At 37.4% G+C, this 26322-nt stretch overlaps 1 long non-coding RNA gene across 1 annotated transcript in view; it reads right to left on the bottom strand.

The window, feature by feature from the left end:
* The window catches only part of LOC138422486 (uncharacterized), a 208776-nt gene that overhangs the window by 56313 nt on the left and 126141 nt on the right, over positions 1–26322 (bottom strand). The window contains exon 4 of the long non-coding RNA XR_011249893.1: positions 21090–21125. This is a non-coding gene — a long non-coding RNA (uncharacterized lncRNA). The remainder of the gene's footprint in view (positions 1–21089; positions 21126–26322) is intronic.

Below are 26322 nucleotides of genomic sequence, written 5' to 3'. Positions count from 1 at the left end.
ATTTTCTAATATTGGTAATGATTTATTTAATTTTTATGGCTTTTCTCTCATTCAGTGAGATTTTGAAAAAGGGAGATTAAAAAAAAACTTGCATTTGTTCACCCACTGTGAAATAAAAATGAATATTTAGTTTATATTTTACATTTGGGCTTTAAAATGTTCATATTTTACTTGATATATTCATAAATTATTTTTAAAAGTAAATAATCAAGCCATTATTTACTTTTATAAAAATGACTTGTACAGTTACTAAATATCTATAAAATATCTGGAATTATTAAATACATATCAATAACTAAAATGATTTTACAAAGCATTTATTAGCCTTATAAAAAATTATGTGTGTGCTTTTATTATTCATCCAAGAGCCATCTCCAAATACCTACTTTCTTAAAAAGAGAATTCTAATTTCCTTTACCTTATTTTAAGTGAACACAAATGGTTTAAAATCTTCCGAGATTCAGGGCATACATCTTTTTTGTCTGAGCCTTTCATTCTCTTTGCCTTATAAATTGTGCGGCTCTGAGGCTATACCCTACTTCGAAGCTCACAAGTTAACCACTGTGGCTCCATAGTTTCTGATAGACGACATACTCTTCAGATGTGTCAGATGAAGTACAGTTTAGTGTCTACTACAGATAAAGGTACTATTAAAGAAATCTAGAACTTATATATGATATTTATATTGATATTTAATTTTGTCTTTTTATTATTGATACATATGATTTTTCTTCAGTCTAACAAAGTTTACACAATTGTGTCTGAATTCTATAATGATCCTTGAGATTTCAGGGGTTGTATACTCACACAAATGCATTAAGTAGTTTCATATATTGGCTCCAAACTTTTCTGTGACCCTTCATTTCCTGTGTCACAAGTGCAAATGTGCAGGGCTCTTAACAATCACCTGCCAAACTTGACTACCAAAAACTTTAAGCTATATTTTTGCATTATATTTTGCATATATTCAACATTAAACTCTTCGTACTTTAATAATGCTTATTTTGAATAAAATTTCTTTAGAACTGTTTAACTGTCTTCCTATGAAAATTAAATTCCAAGGGGCCCAGTATTCCCACAGTTGTTGACAGTAGTCTTGTATTTTTGTGAAAAAATATTCCACATACAATTTATAATAGATGCTCTCTATGAAGTCCATTAAGTGCAAACATGTTTATCTTTGTGCCTGAGAGAGTTTTTTTTTTTTTGTCCTTGAAACTGCTGAAGGATTTAACACTTTCATACTTGGAACCCACTGTCATCACTACTACAACAGCTCTCGATGACTGTAAGGAGCTGGTATATGAATAGCCTAATTCTCTTACTCTTTGGATAGAATACTTCTTAGATACATGGTTTTCATCTTTTCCCAGAATTTTATGATACTCTAGATCCATATTAAATAGCTCTGAAACACATTTAATACCTAACCACTATTGACAGCTTTCCCTTTTCTGTATTATTTCCTGTATTAGCCCCCACTTCTGAGTATTAAGTTCTCTGCACTTCCAAGTATTATTTGACCTCTAATTCTTATCTTTGAATCTGCTACTGAAAAAAACCCACACTAAGACTCATTTAAAGTAGTCCTCAAATGCAGTTCCTGAATTGCTGAAGTCAAGTGACAGGAAGCCTGTACCAGGGAATATAACCTCTAGAATGCTATAGTATCACAATTATTAAGCCTCATCTGTAGTAAACTGGGGAGAAGGCAATGGCAACCCACTCCAGTACTCTTGCCTAGAAAATCCCATGGACGGAGGAGCCTGGTAGGCTACAGTCCATGGGGTCGCAAAGAGTCGGACACAACTGAGTGACTTCACTTTTCACTTTCATGCATTAGAGAAGGAAATGGCAACCTACTCCAGTGTTGTTGCCTGGAGAATCCCAGGAACGGCGGAGCCTGGTGGGCTGCCGTCTATGGGGTCACACTGAGTCGGACACTACTGAAGTGACTTAACCAGCAGGCAGCAGTAGTAAACTGGGGTGAAGTTGCTCACTAATGTGTGACTCTTTGTGACCCCATGGACTGTTGCCTACCAGGTTCCTCCATCCATGGGATTTTCCAGGCAAGAGTACTGGAGTGGGTTGCCATTTCCTTCTCCAGAGCATCTTCCCGACCCAGGGATTGAACCTGGGTCTCCCGCATTGTAGGCAGACACTTCACCATCTAAGCCACCAGGGAAATAATAAACTGGGGTATGATAGAGGTAAAGAAGGAGATACAGACTGTATAATTTTTCAAGAATTTGGATCATATGATAAAAATGGAAAATTTCAGAATGATGGAGCTGGTTGGCTCTCACTAAATGCCAGTGATACAGTAAAGAAGGGAAAGCCAACTGCCAATTCAGATCCTAATGTTAGAGCCAGACTTTCTTTATGTCAGTCCCTCATTTCCTGTAGCTGGTGGGCTACAGGACTAAAAGCAAGGCTGAGGACCAGACTGTGAGTGAAGCAAAAGTACAGCATTCATTTAGCTTCCCCCCTCCCACCCCCACCCCTGCCTAATCCTAGCAAGTCTTTGTTGCTTAAGTAAGGACTATGATACAGAAGTTCAGGGACTTTGACATTTAGATAGGAACATCTGTGTGAATATACTTAACAACCTTGAACTTCCGGATTCCGTGAATGCCCTGGGACTGTAGAAGAGGCTCGTTGCCCCTCAAAGGTAGAAAACTACCCTTGCTTGGAGACCACGCAGAGATCTCACAGGAGGCAGAAGCTTCAAAAAATGATAACTGCCCTTTTTGAGATTTGACCCCATCTCCCCTTGCATATTCTAAGCAAATAATTAACAGCATGTTTCAGTATGGCCGAGGGGAAGTATTATTTCTTATTTCAGAAGAAAACTATTTATCACTAACAGAACTGCATTCAATGGCTAACTTCTGTCTACTGCCAGGAAACATTAGGAAGCTTCCTGGGAACAGATCATAAGAACGATTGACTAGGATGCCTTGATAGAATACTGAGGAAGGCACCAAGGGGAAGAGTGAAAGGGTTTATTCCCGAAGACTTATGACATACCAGCAAATTCTACTCCCTAATAATGACCAGAAACACCTACTTTACTGTAACAGTAATAATGGTGAAGAGGATGCTACTGATATTAAGAAGCTCACTGTTTACTATTTTTGTTGTAAGTCAAGATTGAGAGTAGGGTAAACCTCTATGGTATTGAGTTCTCTAGGGTCAGTGAAGATAATACAGTTATGGAATAGTACCAGTTATGTAGCAGCACTTAACTGGTGGGAGCAAAGTAGACATTATTTGAGGGAACCCAACTTGCAGAAATCTATGGTAATAGTTAATACACCATCATGTTCCAAAAGGTGAGATAGAATAAAAAGTGACAAGCTTTTTTATTGACTGATACATCTGGAAAAGATCAAGAATCGGACAACTGAAGGCTAACATCAGTGGCCACGATGGAAAACCAGTTTCCATATGCAGCAGCCTAGTGACTCCTAGCTCATTGTTGAAAGTGGAGGCCAGTTCATCTTCCAAAAGAACCCCAAAAGCCATAACAATTATATTTAGTAGTTGTTTCCCCCAATATTCCCCAATGGAAACTTATTAGTCATTTATTAGAATATTTATGCACTGGGAAAACATAACTAAACTTATTAGGATATTTGAATATACAATCTAAGATGACAATGATACTTGAATACTCAAAACACTATGACCAACTATTAGAATGGGGACATATGGTAAATGGGGACATGGCCAAACCCTATCTCACAGTGTGTCTGTTGGTTCTCCAGGTCTGCCAAGGGCTTCCCCAGGATGCATACACTTCATAGCTGGCTTGATTCACACATCAGTTTCTTGTCTTCTAGAGTAAAAGTCATAATGGTAGGAATAGCTTAGACAAAGCTTTCACACTACTTTCTTTTCTCTGACCAATGTATAAATTGGAAATAATGCTATGTCCTGGGTAGAATAATAAAGATTAGTGCCACTCTTAATAACTTAAAGGACCTAAGGGTCACAGTTCCACTTAATATCTCTGTTTATTTTACTAGTCTAGTCCCTAAAAACAGTCACATAGATCACAACAATGACAGACTACCATAAATATTCAAGTGATAGTCCTAATCACAATTATTCTATTGTATGTGGTGTGTTTACTAGAAGATTTTATGTAAATTTTGGGAATTGGTATCTGGCTACTGACATAACAATTATATTCTTTCAGTCCCTGTCATAAAGAATCAGAATCATTTATATTCACCTGGAATAAACGGCAGCATAGATTCAGTTTCGTCACAGAATAATACTAACTCTCACTCTTGGTCACAAAGTCAGAAGGGACCTAGATCATCTGGACATTTCACGTTATTTCCCACCGATCTACTATACTGAGGGCACCATGTTCATCTGACCTAGGAAAGGTAAGTGGCAAGTGTACTGGCTGCCCTAGTAAAACCGTGTATATCTTAGAACATTAATATAAATCATGAAAAGGTCCAGAATATGTCACGCAAGTATACTTGATAAGTGTCCAGACATTAGAGGTATGTCAATACCTCCTCCACGATGAAGGACAAGCAAAGGCACTGTGCCCCCCTTATCACTAAGAAAAAGGCACAGCGCTCGGGAGGCTTCTTCATATTTTAAAGACAGCATATATCACATTTGAAAATACAGCTTCATTCCCAAGTATTAGATGATTTGGAAAGTTGTTAATTTAAAGTTATTTGGCACATTAAAATGCTGTGCTAAAATATTTGGCCAAATCGAAATAAAAGTGTCCTAACAAAGATCCAGACAAAGGGAGGGTGGTGAGGTGTCAGGGCAAGGACACAGCAACTACAGGAAAGACGTATTCACCGTTTTCAAAGCAGGTCCTGACTTGCTCTTGGCCCTACCTCATGCTGGGCAACTGAGCATGAGGTATTAAGTGACTTTGTAGCCAGAGCTGCCCATCCTGAGCCAGATATTAGAAAACCACCAAGTTACAGAGGTACAAATGCAACTTCATCACACAATTGAAATACAGGTGCAAAGCAATTCATCACAAAACTGAAATTGAATATTATGAGTCAGACCCAGTTAGATTAGAGAATACAAGTAACTTACAACACAGGAGGCCATATCATCTATTTCTGTCTTATGGATGCCTCTCCCACACCTTCTACCTATGGTCCCTTAGGCTCCCTGTGCCAGCTATTGGAAAAGAGAAAAACTAAGGTTTAATTCACAAGCTTACAATGCACTGGTGCTACATGAGAATCCCAGTAAAATGTGTTTCTGAATTTCATTAGGAGAGAAATATGTCTCAGTGGGTTGAGCTTCAGATAGATTTGTGCAGAGGTAGAGCTGACCTCTGATAAATACGTTCACTAAATCCTGAGCAGTAGCAAATGGCTTAGCTGGTTGGCCAGGGACCTGAAATAACATTTAAATATGAAACAAGCTGTTCTTGGAGGAAAATATGTGGATGTACCTACAGGATTAGGCACAGATGATGAACCTCTGTGTCCCTCACCAATATTCACTAAAGAGGATCCACCGCACAGGAGGCATTTTAGGGCAAAATAGAGAAGATGAATTATCTAGTAGAGATCACAGTATTACTAAGTGTAGCATACTGAAGAGAAAGGTATGGCGACATCTGATTGGCCAGTAGACCACAGGCAAAGAAGTTCTTATGCCAGAATAGGGAACTGACCCTGCTTATTAGGAGGAGGCAAAATTACTACTGTATAATGTGGAAAAGAGAGTCACAAGGACAACATTTTATGCTCCTATGCCTAGTAATAATTGGAGCTGGGCACCTGTACCGACTTCAGCCTAACAAGGACATGAAAGCAAAGGCCTCTGACTCCTCAGGTAAGAGGTCTGCATTACAACATCAGTCAAGCATACTAGAACATACGTGCTAGGTGAGAATACAAGTAATCTGAAATGAGTGGTAAAGGAAGAAGACATCAGTTGCAGTAATGAAAACTATAGTTTGTCCAGCTAACTCTCTTTTTATTATATGTCCCCCTCCCCAGAAGCTGTGACTGGCAACTGTATTAAAGAAGCTGTATTTAACTGTATTAACGAGTGGATTTAATGTGAAGTATGAATGAATGTGAACAGTACAAAATGCAGATTGCAGCATCCCCTACATATTTCATCTCTCTTGAAACTTTTTGTGTGTTCTGGTAGGCTTCTGAGTGCCAATATCTGAAGGTATGTGCCTGAGGGCCATTTTCCTTTAAAAACCAAAAAGCTATGGTGCCTCTGATTGCAAGGCAGCCATCTGAAAATGCCAAGGAACTAGCAGCCTTGGATCCGTGCCTCTCAGTCAGTGCTCAGTTACCGAACTTCTTCCCTTCTCAGGAAAAAGAAATCAGAGGACTAGGATTTGGACCATTTTCTCAAGTTTCCCCCAATCGTGATATACTTAACAGTTCTCCACTTAATAATTTACCCTATCCTGTGTCGCTAACCCCATTTTTTAAAACCAGAGTTCTCTGTCCTTACCAAATAAACTGCTTGCACTTGAATCCTTGATTCTGAGCTGACTTTTGGGAAAATCCTCAGTAGTACACTAGATATGGAGATGAATGAATAGAAGATAGTATTCATGCCTGGAGAAACTTACACTGTGGAATTCAATACTAAGACATAAAAATGCATATAATATGGCAAGAATTATAATAGAATTAAGAACAAGATGCTGGGAGAGAAATAAAATACCTAACTTCCTACAAAAACTTGGATGAATCAGGACCAACATGGTGGAGAAGTTGACATCCCACAAGAGTCCTAAAGAAATGAGTAGTAGGTAAGAAAGTATCCAGCCCAATGAAAAATTCATTTTAGGATAGAAGCAAACAAAACCACATACTGATTATTCATAATAATTATTCAGTGCTGCTGCTGCTGCTGCTAAGTCGCTTCAGTCGTGTCCGACTCTGTGCAACCCCATAAACGGAGGCCCACAGTCTCTGGGATTCTCCAGGCAAGAACACTGGAGTGGGCTGCCATTTCCTTCTCCAGTGCCTGAAAGCGAAAATGAAGTTGCTCAGTCGTGCCCGACTCTTAGCGACCCCATGGACTGCAGCCCACCAGGCTCCTCTGTCCATGGGACTTTCCAGGCAAGAGTACTGGAGTGAGGTCCATTGCCTTCTCCGAATTACTCAGTACTTTTTGCCTTTTCATACCGTTCATGGGGTTCTCAAGGCATGAATGCTGAAGTGGTTTGACGTTCTCTTCTCTAGTGGATCACGTTTTGTCACAACTCTCCACCATCAGGAAGAGACCTGCTGCTGGAAAACATCGAAGGCAGGAGGAAAAGGGGACAACAGAGAACAAGGTGGTTGGTTTGCATCATGGACTCTATGGACAGGAGTTTGACAAGCTCCGGGAGATGGCAAAGGACAGGGAAGCCTGACGTGCTGCAGTCCATGGAGTCGCAAAGAGTTGGACATGACTGAGCTATTGAACAACAACAGAAAATTCAGTCTTGTAAGATAACCCAACTCAAACTTGAGAGTCTCCAGTGTAGTCATTTCCTGCAGAAAGTTTGCTCTTGTGGAAAATGTAAAAAGCAAAACTTCTGCTCCCTTAGATAGCTGATTAGGCAAAGATCCCTTTGCATTTGTTCTTCTTGAGCCAGTGCAATTGCCGCTCAAACAGAAGTTAGTTTCCTTCTGCGACTTCTGAAGAGAGGTTAATGGGTTTCTTTTGCATGCTTTTTATGAGCAGGGTGCTGGGAAATGAAATTTTCCAATTCCACAGTTCATCACCCTCATACCTGATTGCAGAAATTAGTGATTAGAAATGGGAAGATAAAATGAAAGAAATGTAATTTCCTTCCATTTTTGAAACTGCTTTGAGATGGGAAACATTTTGCTATTTCACAATATAATGTCTTCTCATATAATATGCTGTCAGCAGTAATGAGTTGAGTAAAAGTAATATTTCTCTCTCATATAAAAAAGTGATGTGAAATATTCACAGGGTAAAAATTACCCTCAAAACAAACTATATATTTCAGTATTCTTGAAGATTAATGTACCAGATATCTAAAATTTTTTTTCCTTCCTTTCTAGACTTATAAAAAATGTATAGTTTTCTCTAGGGATTTGTGACTCACAACTAGTTATTTTTTTCCTAGTATGTAGGGGACTACATGACACTACTTATAGAAGGATTTGTTCTTACACAAATGGTCTGGCTGGTCTGGTACAAAATGATTGTGTATGTTTCAATGGCTATTTTTAGGTGAATAAAAGAATGATCCAATTAAGATTATTAAATAGTACACTAGCCACATGCAAATCAAGATTCTGTAAATAAAGATAATGAGGGAAAGTTATTTATGCCTTACTTTCTATTATAAAAGAAGCAATTCTGAAAGACAAAAATAATCATGGTTTCTCTCATATTGAATAGTTCCAGGGAGCCTATAAAGTCACTGGGAAAAGTTATTTGTATATGAAGGCCCAGGGACTGCCTAGCTCTGACAAGAATAATGTTCTTTTCTACTTTTGAGCTATGAGACTTCTAGTACTGAATTCTTATGGTCTAGCAATATATTAAATATTTATGAAAAATGAAGTCTTCAGGAATTGGATCTGTGCATAATTGAGCTTTAGATGTTTATAGGTTTCTTCAAAACACTTTCTGAAGCATTTGTCATTTATATATTTTGTGATCTTTTCCATAAAATACTTTCTGCATGTGATAAGTTGAAAGAATGAATGTGAAGAACATATAAGTAAAAATATATTTACAGAGATAAGACAGATATTCAACTAAGAAAAAAATTAGAGGTTAGGTGAGTATATGTAGCGAATATATAGTTCTTGATATATCCAGAAAAATTCTCAAAGCAAAAAATGCTCGGTAAGTCATATACATTCAATGTATCTAAATATATGTTGGTTTTAAGCAAAAAGAACCATGAGAAAATAATCACTCATCGAATGAAAGTTCAAAGTACACAGTAGCCAAAGAGGAATATAAAAACAAAATTTTAGGCAGTTCAATTTCAGTATCATAAAACATTTAACACAAAACCCATATTATATTGCTAAGATTAATTTTTTTCAGTAGGTAGGATTGAATAATGTTAATAACAATAAATAATGCTAACAAAAATAATTTTCAGTTGCACACAATCTGTGATTTTTACATGTACTTCACGGAACCTGCTGCCTTAGCATCATGGCACTCTAAACATGAGGTGGACATAACTGAGAGATGGCAGAGTCCCAGCAGGCTTTGGAATGTCACTGACACAGTGAGGCGGCTGAGACCTGGCATCTCCTATCACTGACCATGTCTTGCCTATAGTGCGGTATATTAATGTATTTAATGTAATAGAAAATGAAGGATACCAGTGTGAACACTGGTACATATATGGAACATATAGACACATATAGAAACAGTTGTTCTACAAGAATATGATATGCCATCAATAGTAACGGGACACAGGACCCTAATCTCTAAAAGAGGCTTACATTCTAAGAGAGCAAGAACTGTGTATCTCAGTGAAAGGCACAGTGTCATGGTTAGTGGTCAATAAATACTAATGAAACAGTAAAAAGAAGTAACAGTAGTCATGTGACCATTAGTCCATGAACACGATTCCTTTCTAAAGTATTTTGTTTATTTCTAAATAAGCCTAGGTACTGTCTTTCAGAGCAAGAATGAAAGTAAATATGATGTATGTTGCTGTTCAGTTGCCAAGTCATGTCTAACTCTTTGCAACCCCACAGACTGCAGCACACCAGGCTCCCCTGTCCCTCACCATCTCCCAGAGTTTGCCCAAATTAATGTCCAATGAATTGACGATGCCATCCAACCATCTCATCCTCTATCGCCTCTATCCCCTTCATGGGTCACTGCCTTGCCATGGTGAGGGGGTTTCTATAACTCAATGAAGCTATGAGCCATGTTGTGTGGGGTCACCCAAGATGGATGGGTCATAGTGGAGAATTCTGGCAAATTGTGATCCTCTGGAAGAGAGAATGGCAAACCAATCCGGTGTACTAGCTATAAGAATCCCATGAACTGTAATAAAATGAAAAAAAAAAAAGTGATGTATAACACACATGAATAGATAGAATGACAGAATGGAATGATTTGCTCAACAGTTATCAAAAGAGTCTATATTTGTGTTTATGAAATGGTTTCTTTATGACTTATGAGCATTGTATAGAGTTATGATTTCTAAGCTCAGACTACCACTTTCAAAGTTGGCAGCCTTACCAATGACTACTGTGTGACTGGACAAATCTATTAACTTCTACATGCCTTAATTTCCTTACCTGTAAAATAGGGACAAAGACAATAACTATGCATAAGTAAGTTGTGAGAATTCAATGTAACTCATGTAAGTGCTTAGAAAACTGCTTGGCACATCACTAGTGCTATATTCATGTAAGCTGTATATGTGTGCTCAGTTGCTCAATCATGTCCAAATTTTTGTGACTCCATACATTGTAGCCCACCAGCCTCCTCTGCCCATGGGATTTCCCAGGCAAGAATACTAGAGCAGGTTGCCATTTCCTATACCAGGGGATCTTTCCAACCCAGGGATCAAATCTGCATCTCTTGTGTGTCCTACATTGGCAGACAGATTCTTTACCATTGAATTACCTGGGAAGCCCCATGTTAGCTATTATTACTTAGTAAATCACAGGAAATGGAAATATCATTATACATTTATGTTGTCTTGCCAGAACAACTATAGTGTTCTCCCCATCTCCAATCTTTCCCCTTCTATATATATCATCCTATATACACTCCATTCAGGAAAATATTTTTAAATCATGGTCTTGTTCATATTAGCCCCACAAACTGAAAATGTCTACTGCCCCCAAATATGTATATAATTCTTAGGCTGGCATTTAAGACCTCTCCTAATTTCACAATCTTAATTTCACCTGCTCCCTTTCATTCATCTCTCATATAAATTAGGTTGAATTACCCATTTTCTGAAATGACCCTGAACTTCTCTTTCAAAGACTGGCTGTCCTGGCCTTTCTTTTTGCTTATAATGTTGATATTTCATCTTCCCATGAATATTTAATCAAGTCCTATAGTTTAAATTAGCATATTATACTGATAGATAAGGGTATTAAAAGGATATGTACAGGAGTGTGAATAGACTCTTCAATGTTATGAGAACTACTCATTCTTTAATTTTGTGCATCAGAGAAGGACTAGAGCATATAGTATGCATTTTTAAAACTAATATTTCTTGGCTTACTCATTAAGACATCTCCTCTCTTCCTGGACTTATGAATGAGAAATTCTATTTTATCACCCTGGAAACATTATGCCATTGCTATACTTTGTTTACAATACCTGCAATGTGACATCTTACATTAAACAGTCTTGCTGAGGGATAGCTTGTCTTTGATAACCACCCAAGACCAGAATGCAAGATTCATTTTGGGTAGTGGTTCATTCAGTCTTAACTCAGTTTTGTTAATCATAATTAGCTGTGTGATCATGGGAGGCTAATTTTGATAAAATGCTTCCTGTGTTGTGCTTATGTGCTCAGACATTTCCAACCTCCTGGGCTGTAGCCTGCCAGACTCCTTTGTCCATGGGACTTTCCAGACAAGAATACTGTAGTGCGTTGCCATTTTCTTTTCTGGGGATATCCCCGACTCAGGGATCAAACCCATGTCTCCTTATTGCAGGTGGATTCTTTACCCACTGGGCCACTTCATAACATTATGGAGCCATCCTATGTGCTAAAAATTGTGAGAAAGGAGGAAGATACAAGTGAATTCTATCAGAATGAGATAAAAGAAATGGATTTTTAATCAGATTATGCGTGAGGAGTAGAGTTTTAATTAGAAGCTACAGATTTGGGTTCTGGTTTGTAGTATTAGGTGGTTAACTGACATTTTACTTTATAACTTATTTGTTAAGTGGGGATTCGGGTGCCTGGGTAGCCTATTAATAAAGTTATTGTGAGGAGCAAATGAGGCCTTACACTTCTAAAGACTTTGAAATTTTGTGCTGCATGAATGGAAGGGATTATCACTGAAGGAATAAACTGGGATAATTTCTAATCATTTTTGTATGGTTTAATACAATGAAATTGTGACTTTGGTTAAAACCTTATGTGCAGTAGTCTTAATGCTTATTCACCTAATAATTACAATATGAATATAGATAATCCATGATTGATTTGCTATCTTCTGCCCCCCGCCACGACCACTGACCTGGGTTTATTATAAATATGGAAGAAGAAAGTCCTTGCCTTGGAGGTGGGAGGACCACTGGTGAGGTAGGAGGTATGAACACATGGCCCCCAAACCTGTTTCTAGGGTTCAAAAGTAGGTTGGTACCAAGGAAATACATACTGGTTTTCTACTGATGCTGTAACAAATTACCACAAACCATGTGGTTCAAAGAAACTCAAATTTATTCTCTTCCTGTTCCTGAAATATGTCTCATGGGGCTGAAGTCACAGTGTTGGCAGGGTGTCCTGCTGAAGGCTATAGAGAAGAATCCATTTCCTTACCTTTTCCAGCTCCTAGAAGCAGCCTGCTCACTTAACATCATATCACCAGCATCACATCACCTCTTTGCCTCCAGCTTCTGTTACGGCTTCACCATCACCTTTGACCACCTCGCCTCCCGTTATAAGGACACTTGTGATTACGTTGGGCTCACGTGGATAATTCAGACTACTCACGCAAGACCCTTAATCACACCTGTAACACCCCTTTCTTATATAGGGTAAGAATCACAGGTTCCAGAAATTAGGATGTGGCTAGCTTTGAGGGGAAAGAGTGGGGCCTTTTCAGCCTGTACCACAGAAGGGGAGCATGCCACCCTCAAATGGCTTATGTATTACTGACAACTACCACCCCACTAAATTACTTAATTTTATTGCTTCCAGACACTCACTGCTAATTAAAACGGGGGGGGGGGGGGCGGAATATGAATTGAAGATAGAAATTGCTTTTCTAATTTCCATGCTTTTCTCCTATGTTTTGCAACTAGAGAATTTCTAATTAAAGCAAACTTAAGTGGGATGACCAGACCTTCCTTATCAGAATATTCTGATTGACTTTGTTATAAGCTCAGTCTTTACTTTGAGTGAAACTGCTTTTGATGATCTTACCATCTTCTGTCCTAATAGCCACTTGGATGAAATTAGTTTGAATCAGAGCATCATTGATTGAAAGCTTTCAGCTGGGAACACTGAAATGGGATCAAGTGATAGCAGTAAGTCTCTATTACAATGTTGCCTAGCAACATAGTTGCAGGTTTCCATTATAAGAAATGATACTATTATATAAAGGCATCTTAGAAAAGATATGAATGACAGGAAGTTCTAAGCTTACAAAGAGGCTATCATTTCAGACTTAGGAGAACAAAGTCATTGAGCCATCCAGTGAAGGCCAGAGGATTAAAAGGATAAATTATGAGTTAAGGCTTTTAAAATTCTAAAGTTGGTGTCTCATTTCCTATGACTTGTGTTCCATTGCTTTTCAGCTCTGTAGAGCCTTGAAAAGGCAAAAAAAACAAAATAATTAAAAAATATAAGAGTAAACACACAAGTATCATGACATGCTATTACCAAAAGCTGCAGTAATACTGAAGTCTTTTGTAAACATTTTGACATTTTATTAGTGTGAACTTCATAACAGTACCATTTTTTGCATCAGTAAATATAATTAAGTACTACTAAATGGTCACTTTAAATTGGTTGAAATGGAGACAATAATAGGGGCTCTTTGGTCTAAGACAGACTCTAAGATCTAAAATTACAACATTTAATGGCTTAATACTCAACATTCCAAAAGCTAAGATTGTGGCCTCCGGTCCCATCACTTCATGGCAAATAGATGGGGAAACAGTGGAAACAGTGAGAGACTTTATTTTGGGGGGCTCCAAAATCACTGTACATGGTGACTGCAGCCATGAAATTAAGAGAAGCTTGCTCCTTGGAAGGAAATTTATGACCAACCTAGGCAGCACATTAAAAAAACAGAGACATAATTTTGCCAACAAAGGTCAGTCTAGTCAAGGCTATGTTTTTTCCAGTAGTCATGTATGAATATGAGAGTTGGACTATAAAGAAAGCTGAGCACCGAAGAATTGATGCTTTTGAACCGTGGTGTTGAAGACTCTTGAGAGTCCCTTGGACAACAGGGAGATCCAACCAGTCCATCCTAAAGGAAATCAGTCCTGAATATTCATTGGAATGTCCGATGCTGAAGCTCCAATACTTTGACCACCTGTTGCGAAGAACTGATTCTTTGGAAAAGACCCTGATGCTGGGAAGATTGAAGGCAGGAGGAGAAGGGGATGATGGAGGATCAGATGGTTGGATGGCATCATTGACTTGATGGACATGAGTTTGAGTAAGCTCTGGGAGTTGGTGATGGACAGGGAGGCCTGGCGAGCAGCAGTCAATGGGGTCACAAAGAGTCAGACATGACTGAGTGACTGAACTGACTGAATGTCTGAATATTTGAGAATGTAAAAGTATTATTATGGGAAAAATTATATTTTAGAAAGATGTTATCATAAAAGTAACAAATATAACTGAAAGCTGATAAATATTAAAAATATAAAAGGAGCAAATAAAATTCCTATAACTCCTCCAACCAGATCAAGCCTTTGTTAATATTCGATTGTGAGAGTTTTGTTCTTTCTTCTTAGCAACTTATGTGCTTATCACTCAATATTATAGAAACAATCTAATAAAGCAAACAAAATAGTATTTATTACTTTTGTTGTTGGAAAATCTTAAAGCAAACATGACAGAGACAAATCTAAATTTTCCACAATTATTTTTATTTGTTTTTATTTGCATTTGTCTCTTTCAGGGCCTTGAAAACATTAACTCAAACACTGGGGTTTATGTCTCTTTCAAAATCTGCAGAAGTACTATTAAGATGATGAATATTTTATAGCCCTTTAGAGTTCACAAAGCACTCCAAAAATTTATTTCTCATACATAATCTCAATGGCATCTATGACATTTAAATGTTATCTACACAGTCCTTACCAAGGCCAAGCCTAACATAAGGTCTTGCAGCTTTTGTGTTGTGATAGCTCTTTACCAAGAAAATAGAGTAGCTTCTAATAAGGCTGACTGGCTATGATTCCAACAGTCTGATCTTATTTGCTATAATATGTGAATCACATATGGAATTTCAGCTTAATATCATGCAATGGCACCTGTTTCTAATTTTATACCACTGGCTTGTGGCTCAGGGTTATTGTAATTTTCATCCCTCCAAGGTTGTTGGAAGATGTATGTTTTAGAGGACATTCTTAGATTCAAAGGTGGTTCAGTTTCTTCTTACTAAAGTGAAAAACTGGTGGCAGTCTTTTATTAGTCTAGGGAAACTAAGACAAAGACCTCAAAAGGACACTATTTCCAGCTACTCTACTGTGGAGACTAGCAGCTCTGTCTCGTGGATCACACTAGAAGATCTCTATGGGTTGTCTAAGCACACCTGACAAACCCATTAGCTCATGAGTCTGGAGCACCATACTTTCTCCACGCGCTGGGCAGCTGGCTTTTATTTCCCAACATTCTCCTAGAGTGTTGGCACCAAAATTCAGTCTTCTTGGTCTTTGTCCCTCCAACATTTACCATCTCCCTCACAAATCCATTCTTGGCTGTGCACAAAAGGGAAATTCACAGGAGACTGGAATCCCTCTACTACAGAGTGCCCAAGAGAACTCCTTTGGGTCCTGCCAAGCGTGCTTCTCTGCAGGATGGTGGGTTACCAGGGGCCGCTCACTGCTGTACCATCTGTCTGTGATTTCCAAATTGGGGAACTGATACCCCAAGCCTCTATAAGCACTTCTATCAATGCAAGGCCTTGCATGGGATTGGAGCCAAGGAAAAAATAAAGTTTGAATGAATTATAGTGCATGAAGAGAAGGCAAAGCCAGAATAGGAAAATAGAAGAAACAGACACTAGAGACACAATTCTAAACTGCCATGTTTTTCAGCATTAAATAAATAGATGCATGGAAATCTTCAATTTTTTTCCTTGTCTTTGGAAGACATTTTAAAATAATATTTTTTTACCATTTAATGGGTGCTGGCTAACAGAAACTATGTGTGTTAAGAACATATATTGTCATCAACCATTATCATAGTCCCTTTTGGTAGACATTGCTATACATATCGTCATTTTACAGAAAACTGGGGCTATAGAGTTTAATAACATAACAGCTTAACATAATGGCTGAGTCAGGCTTGAAACTCATATCTGGCTCCCAAGTCCCAGAAAATTTGAGTCCATCACTCTGACTTTCCCTGTTTCTGTTTATGGGGGGGTGAGGGGGGTAAGTATTTCAACACTGAAGCTGCTCATAGGAAATTGAGAAATTTATTTTCAGTGGTATTATTTATATAGGAAATCTATGCAAATTTAAAAGAATGACTAATATGTCAGAGCATATCTGATTAGAAGGGACATATTTACTTTTTTTTTCCCACTAGTATTTGTTTTCTGTTCCTTGATCCAGTCCAGGATATTACATTTCACTTAGTTTTTTGAATTAAAAAGTTTTTATTTATTTATGGCTGTGCTGAGCCTTTGCTGCTGCACGGGCTTTTCTCTAGCTGTGGGGCGCAGGGGCTCCCCTCTAATTGCAGGGCAGGCTTCTCATTGCAGTGGCTTCTCTTGTGGAGCACAGGCGCCAGGATGCACGGGCTTCAGTAGCTGGAGCTCCTGGGCTCTAGAGGACAGGCTCAATATCTATAGCACATGAGCTTAGTTGCCCTGCGGCATGTGGGATCTTCCCGAATCAGGGATTGAAGCCATGCCTTCTGCACTGGCAGGCAGATTCTGCACCACTGAGCCACCAAGGAAGCCTGAGATATATTTACTTTTAAGCACTATCTTAGCTGGCTGAGGCTTCCTAGGTGGCTCGGTGGTAAAGAATCCACCTGCCAATGCAGGAAACACAGGAGATGTGGTTTCAATTTCTGGGTTGGGAAGATCCCCTGGAGGTGGAAATGGCAACCCATTCCAGCTTCTTGCCTAGAAAATTCCATGGACAGAGGAGCCTTGTGGGCTACAGTCCATGGGGTCACAAAGAGTAGGACAGGACTGAGTAATTGAGCACAAACAACGGGGCTAATAGGGTTGCTTGAGGTGGTTCTACAAGTGGTTAGCTAGTTGAGGGAGCTACATATGGAAATACTTATAACCATAGCAGAGAATTCCAGCTTATACATACATCTCATAAACTATAGGTTGCCATTTTAAAATATGGATCATCTTATTTGACCAGGCTCCTCTGTCCATGGAATTCTCCATGGACAGAATACTGAGGTGGGTTGCCATTCCCTTCTCCAGGGGACCTTCCCAACCCAGGGACTGAACCTGGGTCTCCTGCATTGCAGGAAGATTCTTTACCAAATGAGCCAGCAAGGAAGCCCATAAACTATAGACTGCCATTTTAAAATATGGATCATCTTACGAAATCACTAGGAAATTGCTACTAATTCAGTGTAAAGTGCTCTTTAGTACCAAATCATTATGGCAAGTAAGTTTATTTTCACTATTATGTCAAAATGCAGCATTAGGAAAATTAAAAATAAAAGCTAATCCTCAAAAAAAACGGACCTTTTTACAATTAATTTTGCATTTGTTAGTGGAAAAAACTGTAGAGTACAAACCTACAATGTATTAATTTTTTAAAAAATTGTTTCTACTGAAATACTGTTGAGCAGTGGTCAAACTTCCTCATCTTTTCTGACTTGAGGTAAAAAGAATTAGGTCTAGAGGTTGCCACAAATCCTCAAATGAGGCACCTTGGTTTAGAAATAATCTCTTTTTTCATTTAGCATCATTCCTTTGAATTATCTCCTCACCCGATAGCCTTGGAGTTTATTATATTGATATAACAAATGTGAAAATTATATTGATATTACTTATTATATGGATAGCCCATATTATATGTAGAAATACAGATATTTCTGCTTAATACTAGGTTTTTGATAAACAGTTTAAAATCATCACAGTAACAATATGTCTTTTACTATATGGTCTTATTTCTTTCTCTGGCCATATTTTTTTCTTTTTTTCAAAATTCTTTCATCGTTTCCTTTGTTTTTGAGAAGGAAAGGTTATTCAAGAAGATGCAGAGCAACTTCATAATTGAAACTCATTCACCTCTAATCATGCCAAGTGATTGTTGTCTCTAGAACTGGACAGAATTACAATGTTGTACAGTATTTACTGCTTTAGCGGCATTATGGACTCTGAGGGGACTTAAAATGAAGAAGTAAGCTTAAGACAAATTATTGTTGCCACCAAAATACATACACTACCCATGAAGACAAGGAGGCACCAAGGTTTACATGTGTAGGATGCTATGTCTCTCAAAACATTCTTCATGTATTTTCTGGTTTTATGATTTGTGCCAGTTCACATACGGAAACAAATACAATGAAACTATAAAAAGAAAAAAACAACCCTCCACGTCTGACCATAAAGGCACTCATATTCCATTCTTGCTTTTGTGAGGTTACCAATCAGGATTTACTCCTATTTCTTTAAATACTCCGGATTGTTTAAACAATTTGACACTCTCTAATTCTTAACACATTCTGGAGGATTGTTTTTATTTCTCTTTCCATGGCTTAGACCATATAATTCAAGTAATGTGACTAACTTTCTATGAGTTCTGCTAAAAAACTTGCTGCAAATATTTACTTGGAAGTGTTCTGAATTATCTTTGTGATGACTGTTTTAAACCCAGTCTCAATACAGTGCCTTAACTTTGAATGCTGACAATGGAAAAATATAACAAAATAAAGCTGAAGGATTTGGTAATAAAAAATTTGGTGAAGGCATAAGAAAATGACTACAGGGAAGTCATTATTTCCCATCTCATCTAAAATCCATCATCAATCTTTCTATCATCAATGCACTTTTATCATCTATGTTAAACTATAATAAAGAGTATAGATGGGCCCTATACTCTTTATTATAATTTAATTGCTCTGTTCCTGATTATGTCTAGTTTTAACTCCACTGAATTGTTGCTGTGTTTCTAATTATGCAAGTGCTTTATTGGAGACATGTGGTTTAAAACTAAAATACTTTTTCATAGTTTTTTGTTATTTTATAAAAGAATCATTGATGCTCATGCATAAAACATATTAAAGTTTTAAAATTACAAACTGGCTTTATGTTAGATTTTTAATGTGTATTTGTCTGTTCTGAACTAAACATTTTCTATGTAAATTAAAAAAGAGATATAAGATTTAAGATAAGGTGAAAGAGAGAAGTGAGACAGAAAACTTGGATAAGAAAATTAAATACTGACTTTAAATTTGTCAGGTCTTTTCACTTAAGTACTCTTGTATTTAAAATAATTAATATATTCTGAACAAAATAATCTTGAGTCTAGTAGAATAACAGGAAATAAAACAGCTTTTGACTTCATGCCTAAATTTAAGCACCAATATTCAATTTGAGCTATTTAAAATTTCTGAGACTGAGATGACAGAAATCAGGTCACCATTTATAATATTTTATTTCTTATTTGAAATAACACACATCTGAAATTTTGTGTAATTATTTTTGAGAATCAAAGAAAATCAAAAAAAGTTAGTGATATTGCCTTGTCTAAAAATTTTAGTTGTTTACATACCAGATCTATAGGTTTTATAGTATAACTAATTATAAAGTAAGCTTTTTATTTGACGTTTTAGATTGCAAAGCCTACTGACATTTTGGAAGACCTCCTTCTCAAGGTCTATAAGAAAAAAAGAAGGTGCTTAAATCTCCCTTTCTAAATGAGTTAAGAATACAGACATTTTGCTTTTTAACTAAATTTCAAATAATGAAATTATGTGTAAATATTCAGAATGTCACTGAATTATTTTATTGGTATTATTATCTATAATCCTCAGTTTCCTTCCTCTTGCCAGCTCTTTACTGTATGCTTATGATGCATTATTCATCCCTTTATATGTTTTCACAGACCTGGGAGACTCTTTGCTGAAAATTTGCTGTTCATCATCTTCAAAACTTTTCCTAGATAAGTGAAAGACTTGCCTAAAATTCATCAGGAGGTCATAATTTCTAGTATTATTGTTTCTTTTTAGGTCCCACATAGATGATCTCTTTTTATTCCCAGTAGAGTGAAGCTCTACTGATATAAGCTCCCTAGGTCAAGGTAGTTTATACATGAAAAAAAAAAACTGCAAAATTTTATAAATGTTTATCAGCAGAAGTCTAGGAAACAAAAATATGAATTGATTCTAAAGGTTTAAGATCAAGGAAGAAGGAAAGTAACATTCGATCAAGCCATGCTTAGCAACATAGAAACACCTCACCATACAGTCATAATGCCATATTAGTTCAAGCATCTAGGAGTGATAGTAATAGCTCACAATCTGGACACCATAATCACCTACATTAAAGGAAGGTAAGATGCCAGAAAATCCTTTTGCATTATCTAGAGCAAGGAATCCAAAGATTAGAGAGATAGGTGTGTAAATATGGATTGCTGCTACTGCTGCTAAGTCACTTCAGTTGTGTCCGACTCTGTGCGACCCCATAGACGGCAGCCCACCAGGCTCCGCTGTCGCTGGGATTCTCCAGGCAAGAACACTGGAGTGGGTTGCCATTTCCTTCTCCAATGCATGAAAGTGAAAAGTGAAAGTGAAGTTGCTCAGTCATGTCCAACTTAGCGACCCCATGGACTGCAGCCTACCAGGCTCCTCCATCCATGGGATTTTCCAAGCAAGAGTACTGGAGCGGGGTGCCATTGCCTTCTCCGAAATATGAATTAATGATGGCGAATTGCTTACCCAATTATTTCCCTGGGAGGGTCCAATAAATTGTACTATAGCATTATGTGGATCGACCTAGAGACTGTCAAACAGTAAAGTAAGTCAGAAAGAGAAAAATAAGTATCACATATCAATGCATATATATGAAATCTACAAAAATGGCACAGATGAACCTATTTGCAAAGCAGAAATAGAGACACAGATATAGAGAACAAATGTCTGCACACAAATGGGGAAGAAGAGGGGGGATGAACTGGTAGATTGGGATTAACATATATACAATACGATGTATAAAACAGATGTCTGATGAGAAGCTACTTACATAGCACAGGGACTCTATTCAGTGCTCTGTGGTGACCTAAATGGGAAGGAAATCCAAAAAAGAGGGGTCAGATACATAAATATATATATATCTGATTCACTTTGCTGTACAGAAAAAATTAGCATAACTTTGTAAAGAAACTATATCTAAATAAAAACTTAAAAAAAAAAAAGAACATTGGTGATAGAACATCCTTTAAAACCTCTGAGATTGTTCTCAGAAAGCAGGAATGAAGGTGAGAGATGTGAGCATGAATACAGTCTTGCTGATATTTATGTTAAAGGTAAGATTTTAGAATGGCAGAGGCCGAGTGCCATAGGTTAATTACAAATGACAGAATAAGCATGATAGCTGTCATGAAAAGCAGGGCTTGAGGTAAAATCAGTAAATCTGGCAAGCTGCAATATTTGGCCATGGCTAACTGATCATGAGGTTCATGGAAATTGAAATAGATAGGCATGCTCTTAAATTCTTCCTTAATTCAGATAATAGAAAAATAATCTCTTGGTTGGTGGATATACCTGATTGAGTTAGTATAATGGAAAATCATAAGTTTTTAGCTAATTCTAGACTTGAGGCAAATTACAGTCCTATATTCCTTGAAAGAAGAGAATGACGGATATGTCTAAAGGACCAGAGACACTGCCAAGCAGAGGTACTCTAAATCTTCCTTCTATTTCTCCTAAAATGTTCCTATGTCCATTTTAGAGGATGGCTGTGGTCTGAAAAGAAGAATATTTCCAGGATTTTGAAGAATTAATAAACTCTGAAGTAAAAATAGTCTTTAAAGATCAAAAAAATCACCCTCTGAACCATGAATCAGAGAGGGGATTGTGGCAGTCTGGTGATAAATGGAGTTTTGGAAGGAGTGTATGTTAAAGTGAGCTCAGTGTGTCTGTGGGTTTTTCCACAACTTTTTCTCCTTATTTGGAAATTCACAGAATTTTTCCTTTGGCTAGTTGCACCTTGATTCAACATCTATCATATTAGAAAGAATCAAGTGTAAGTTCTGGAACTGGTCTCCCCTCTGCCACTACTTTATGTTTTAGTAAAATGAAAACCAGAAACCAGTATGACATGGCTGGAGGAAGGACAGAACTTACTGCTACCATGAAAGACTTAAAAGATGAATGAACATTGATTCGTGGTAGGTCTTCTTTTAAGTCATCTATTTGGTGTGTTTAAATATGATGAAAAGAAGGATGGAGAGCATCATAAATACAATTAATTGATGACCCCCATATAAGCTATTGTACAAGATGTGGCTCCTTTCCTGAAGCAACCCACAGAACGCTTTTACCCTGCTATGTGGCACTTGATCCAAAGTCAATGCTGTTCAGACAAGAAATAAAGATCACACGTTTCCGCAGGCAACAGAAGAGATTTTCTTGGAGGTAGTGTATGAATAACTTCCTCTGAATCACTCATTTTGGTGCTCCAGGAAATTGAAATCACTTGTAGCCATTTCCTGTGATTTCTTCCCTCTCTGATACCTTGAGAAGTTGCTTTCTCTGATTCCCTGAGCTCTTCCAGAGGTTTTGTTACCTTCTAATTCTCCATATTAAATCTCATCCTCATGATTTCCTGCATGTTGTAAAATGGGATCTGAATTTTGACTAATTTAACCTACAGCTTTGTTTTCTCCAAGTTTTCTGAGGCTCTGTAATAAGACCTTCATCTATCCAACAGTTAAGTCAAAGGGCGTACATGTACTCTTGACATGACCATTCCCACCATTCTTCCAACATATCCTTCTGGTTGTCCTTGACCTTGAATTCAGTGTTTTCATACCAAAGGGCATTTGTAGGCATTCTCCTTTCTAGAACTTTCTCCTCAGTCTTCTCATATCTCACTCCCTCACTTCATTTAAAACTTGGCTCAAATCTCACCTACTCAGAAAAGACTTCCCTGACTACTGTCCCTACTTTTTGTCATTGTTGTTGTTGTTTACTATTGGCTTCACAACATATATTGATTTTGAGTTTGACAATATATTAATGTACTCTCCTGTCAACTAGAAGAAAAACTTCAAGAAAGTAAAAGCTTAATCTCTTCCCTGGTTACTCAGAGGGTAAAGAATCTGCCTGCAGTGCAGGAGACCAGGATTCGATCCTTAGGTCAGGAAGATCCCCTGGAGAAGGGAATGACTACTCACTCTATTATTCTTGCCTGGAAAATTCCATGGACAGAGGAGCCCGATGGACTGCAGTCCAAGTTGGACATGACTGAGTAACTAACACTTGTTTTTTTCCACATCACCAAAAACAGGTTACACAATTAGTAGGATTTCAGTACATTTTTATTAATATAAAAATAAATCTCACATATAGATTGTGTATGTATGAATCATTACTTTATTACTTTATCATTAAATTTCAGTATAAAATATACTCATAACATGTTAAATTGGTGTAAGTTATGGTAAGACAGCATTATGGGAGGCAGTATTGAATTCAATGAATATTCTTACAGTTGTCCTCAAGCATATAAAAATTCCAGATAAAAGTCAACTTATTACCACGGCAGTCTGTGGATTTTCCTGCTTACCTGGCCTGTCTGCTCTGTGTATGTGAAACCTATTGCATTATCAAGAAAATGTCTTACACAGTTCGTATTTCAATCCTTCCATGAAGGGATTATTTAGCTCATCTTTTATGAAAACAATAGAATAGTCTCTTTTAAGGCTGGATTCAAATTATGAAATGGGAAATATGTACGCTATACAATCTTACTCACAACAATTGAAAAATATATAAACTATACACAGTCTTTTTTCTTAACTGAGCATCCAGTAAAGCTTATAATCAGAGGCTGATGTAATTACTCTGTCTGTTGAAGTCAAAATTCCTCTTCTTCTCTCTTCGAACAAGCTCTGCTGCTTCTTTTCTGATGACACATAATATTCCCATTTCAGCTTGGTCTGCCCTGGTTGTCACTTTCTTGTAACAGGAAAGATTGCTCAGGCTGTGCTATTGCACTTTGCTATTAGATTTTAAACAAAAGGAGTAACAATTGAATTGTTCAAAAAACTGCATCTCTCCAATATACTGTGAAAAATGCCTCCCCTTAATTTCAGGTACCATGGAGTGATGTTTCTCTCAACTTCTGATGTGCTGGTATATTTGGTGCCTTTTACATTCTTTGTCACACTGTAGTGATAGGGAAGTTTATTATATTTTATTTTGTATAGTAGAGGAAGTAATTCCTGATGGGGTCTGAGTTAAAAATCAGATCCTTCACTGGAAAGAATAATATAATTCAATCTTTTATATTCAATACCACTAAACAATATCCTTCTGGTTTCAGAAGACATTTCTTTTATCAATCCTCACTATCATTTTTCTTATACTCACAAAGCCTGACCATCAAAAGTACATTTCATGTAAGGCATTAAAGCAAGAGAGTCATTTATAGGAACTTACATTATCTAATATCAGACATTTCTCCTTTCAGATTTCTCCACTTTCTGACCCTCTTCTACTCAAGATATTCACATAATTTCTTCAGTTGTTGCGCATGTAATCTTTAGACTCTCAACTCTCTGTATCTTAGTATAAAGCCTCTACCTATCCCAGGTACCCAGAATAACCATACATGCAAAAGCTTTCAAGCAAGTACATCTGTACGATATCTAGAATATATGCGGAAGCTCAGGCAAAGAAAAGCTTGAGGGGAACATCAGTGGATCAGTAGTTGAAACTAGGAGAGTGACCAAGGAGTTCGTGCTTTCTGGCAAATCACAAGTGACACCGAAAATGCAAGCATGAACCACGGAAGAGGTGTCCACAGAGATGAAAAGATGTGAAAATGACCAGTAAAGCGTGTGATATGGAAACTAAGGGAATACAGAATTTTAAGAAGGGCGACGTGAACAATTCTGTCCCATAGAACAGTGACTTTACAGTGTGATAAGGACTCAAATTATCCTTGGAATCTGGCATAGGGAGATTGTTGGTGACTCTAATGAGAATGCTCTCAGTACACAAAGTTATAGGACATGTGGTGAGTCAGGAAATGAAGACAAAGTATGTAGTTCACACGTTTAAGAAACCTGAGTGGCAAGATTATGAAGCAAATAATATCAAATGGCCTAAATGTTTTCAAGGTTTGAGAATGAGCAGGCAGATGATGCTCTGAAATAGTCATTTGAGGGACTAAGAAGAAGGTTTTGACCAAGGAGCAGTGAAAGTTAGTAATAAAGATTCACTTGGCACAATTTATGTAACAAGTCTTCATTAGACTTTCATGAGCCTGGAATTCATAAGGCTTTCTTATCAAAGTTAAGTGAGGTACTGGACTAGAGAAAGTATTTTGTAATATAAATTTACAGTTGGTTTTTTTTTTTGGTGACTATATTAGAAACACACAGTAAAGAAAGACTATATATAAATAAGTAAAAATGAAGGGACAATACTGTTAATGTTTCTGATGGGAATACAGTTTATATGATCAATCAAATGCTTTTACTAATTGTAATAGAAGAAAATATTACACACAGTGTGCCAGTGCCCATCATAGAATCTTCCTTTACCCTCACTTATGAAATAAGGAAACCAAGGCACAGAGAAGGGAAATCACTTGTCCAAGTTTAAATAGCTAACAAGTAGTATAGCTAAGATTTGAACCAAAGAGTCCAAATCTAGACTCAGTACTCTTAAACCCTAGCAAATGAATACTTCCATAGTGGGTATAATTAAATGAAATCAATTTTGACTCGTTCAGTCAGAGGTGGAATTTGTCATGGTTTGACCAGAATATAGGGCTTGGAAGCTATGCCAAACAGAAGAGCAGCCAGAACCACCCTGCACAGCAGTCCAGGGAGGTGTACAGGTGCCTTTCCAGGCACAAATAACACAGATAACATCACAGGTTACAAGGACTAACACAGATCAAGCACAAGCTGAAATCAAGATTACCGGTAGATATATCAATAACCTCGGGTATGCAGATGACACCACTCTCATGGCAGAAAGTGAAAAGGAACTAAAGAGCCCCCTTGATGAAGGTGAAAGAGGAGAGTGAAAAGGCTGGCTTCACACTCAAAATTCAAAAAATGAAGATTATGGCATCCGGTCCCATCACTTCATGGGAAATAGGTGGGGAAACAATGGAAACAGTGAGAGACTTTTATTTTCTTGGGCTCCAAAATTGCTGCAGATGGTGACTGCAGCCATGAAATTAAAAGACACTTGCTCCATGGAAGAAAAGCTATGGCAAACCTAGACAGCATATT

This window comes from Ovis canadensis, chromosome 17 (genome assembly GCF_042477335.2).
Source record: "Ovis canadensis isolate MfBH-ARS-UI-01 breed Bighorn chromosome 17, ARS-UI_OviCan_v2, whole genome shotgun sequence".
Lineage (NCBI taxonomy): Eukaryota > Metazoa > Chordata > Mammalia > Artiodactyla > Bovidae > Ovis > Ovis canadensis.
Note: the sequence above shows the minus strand (reverse complement) of the source record. Positions and strands in the feature narration are given on the sequence as shown.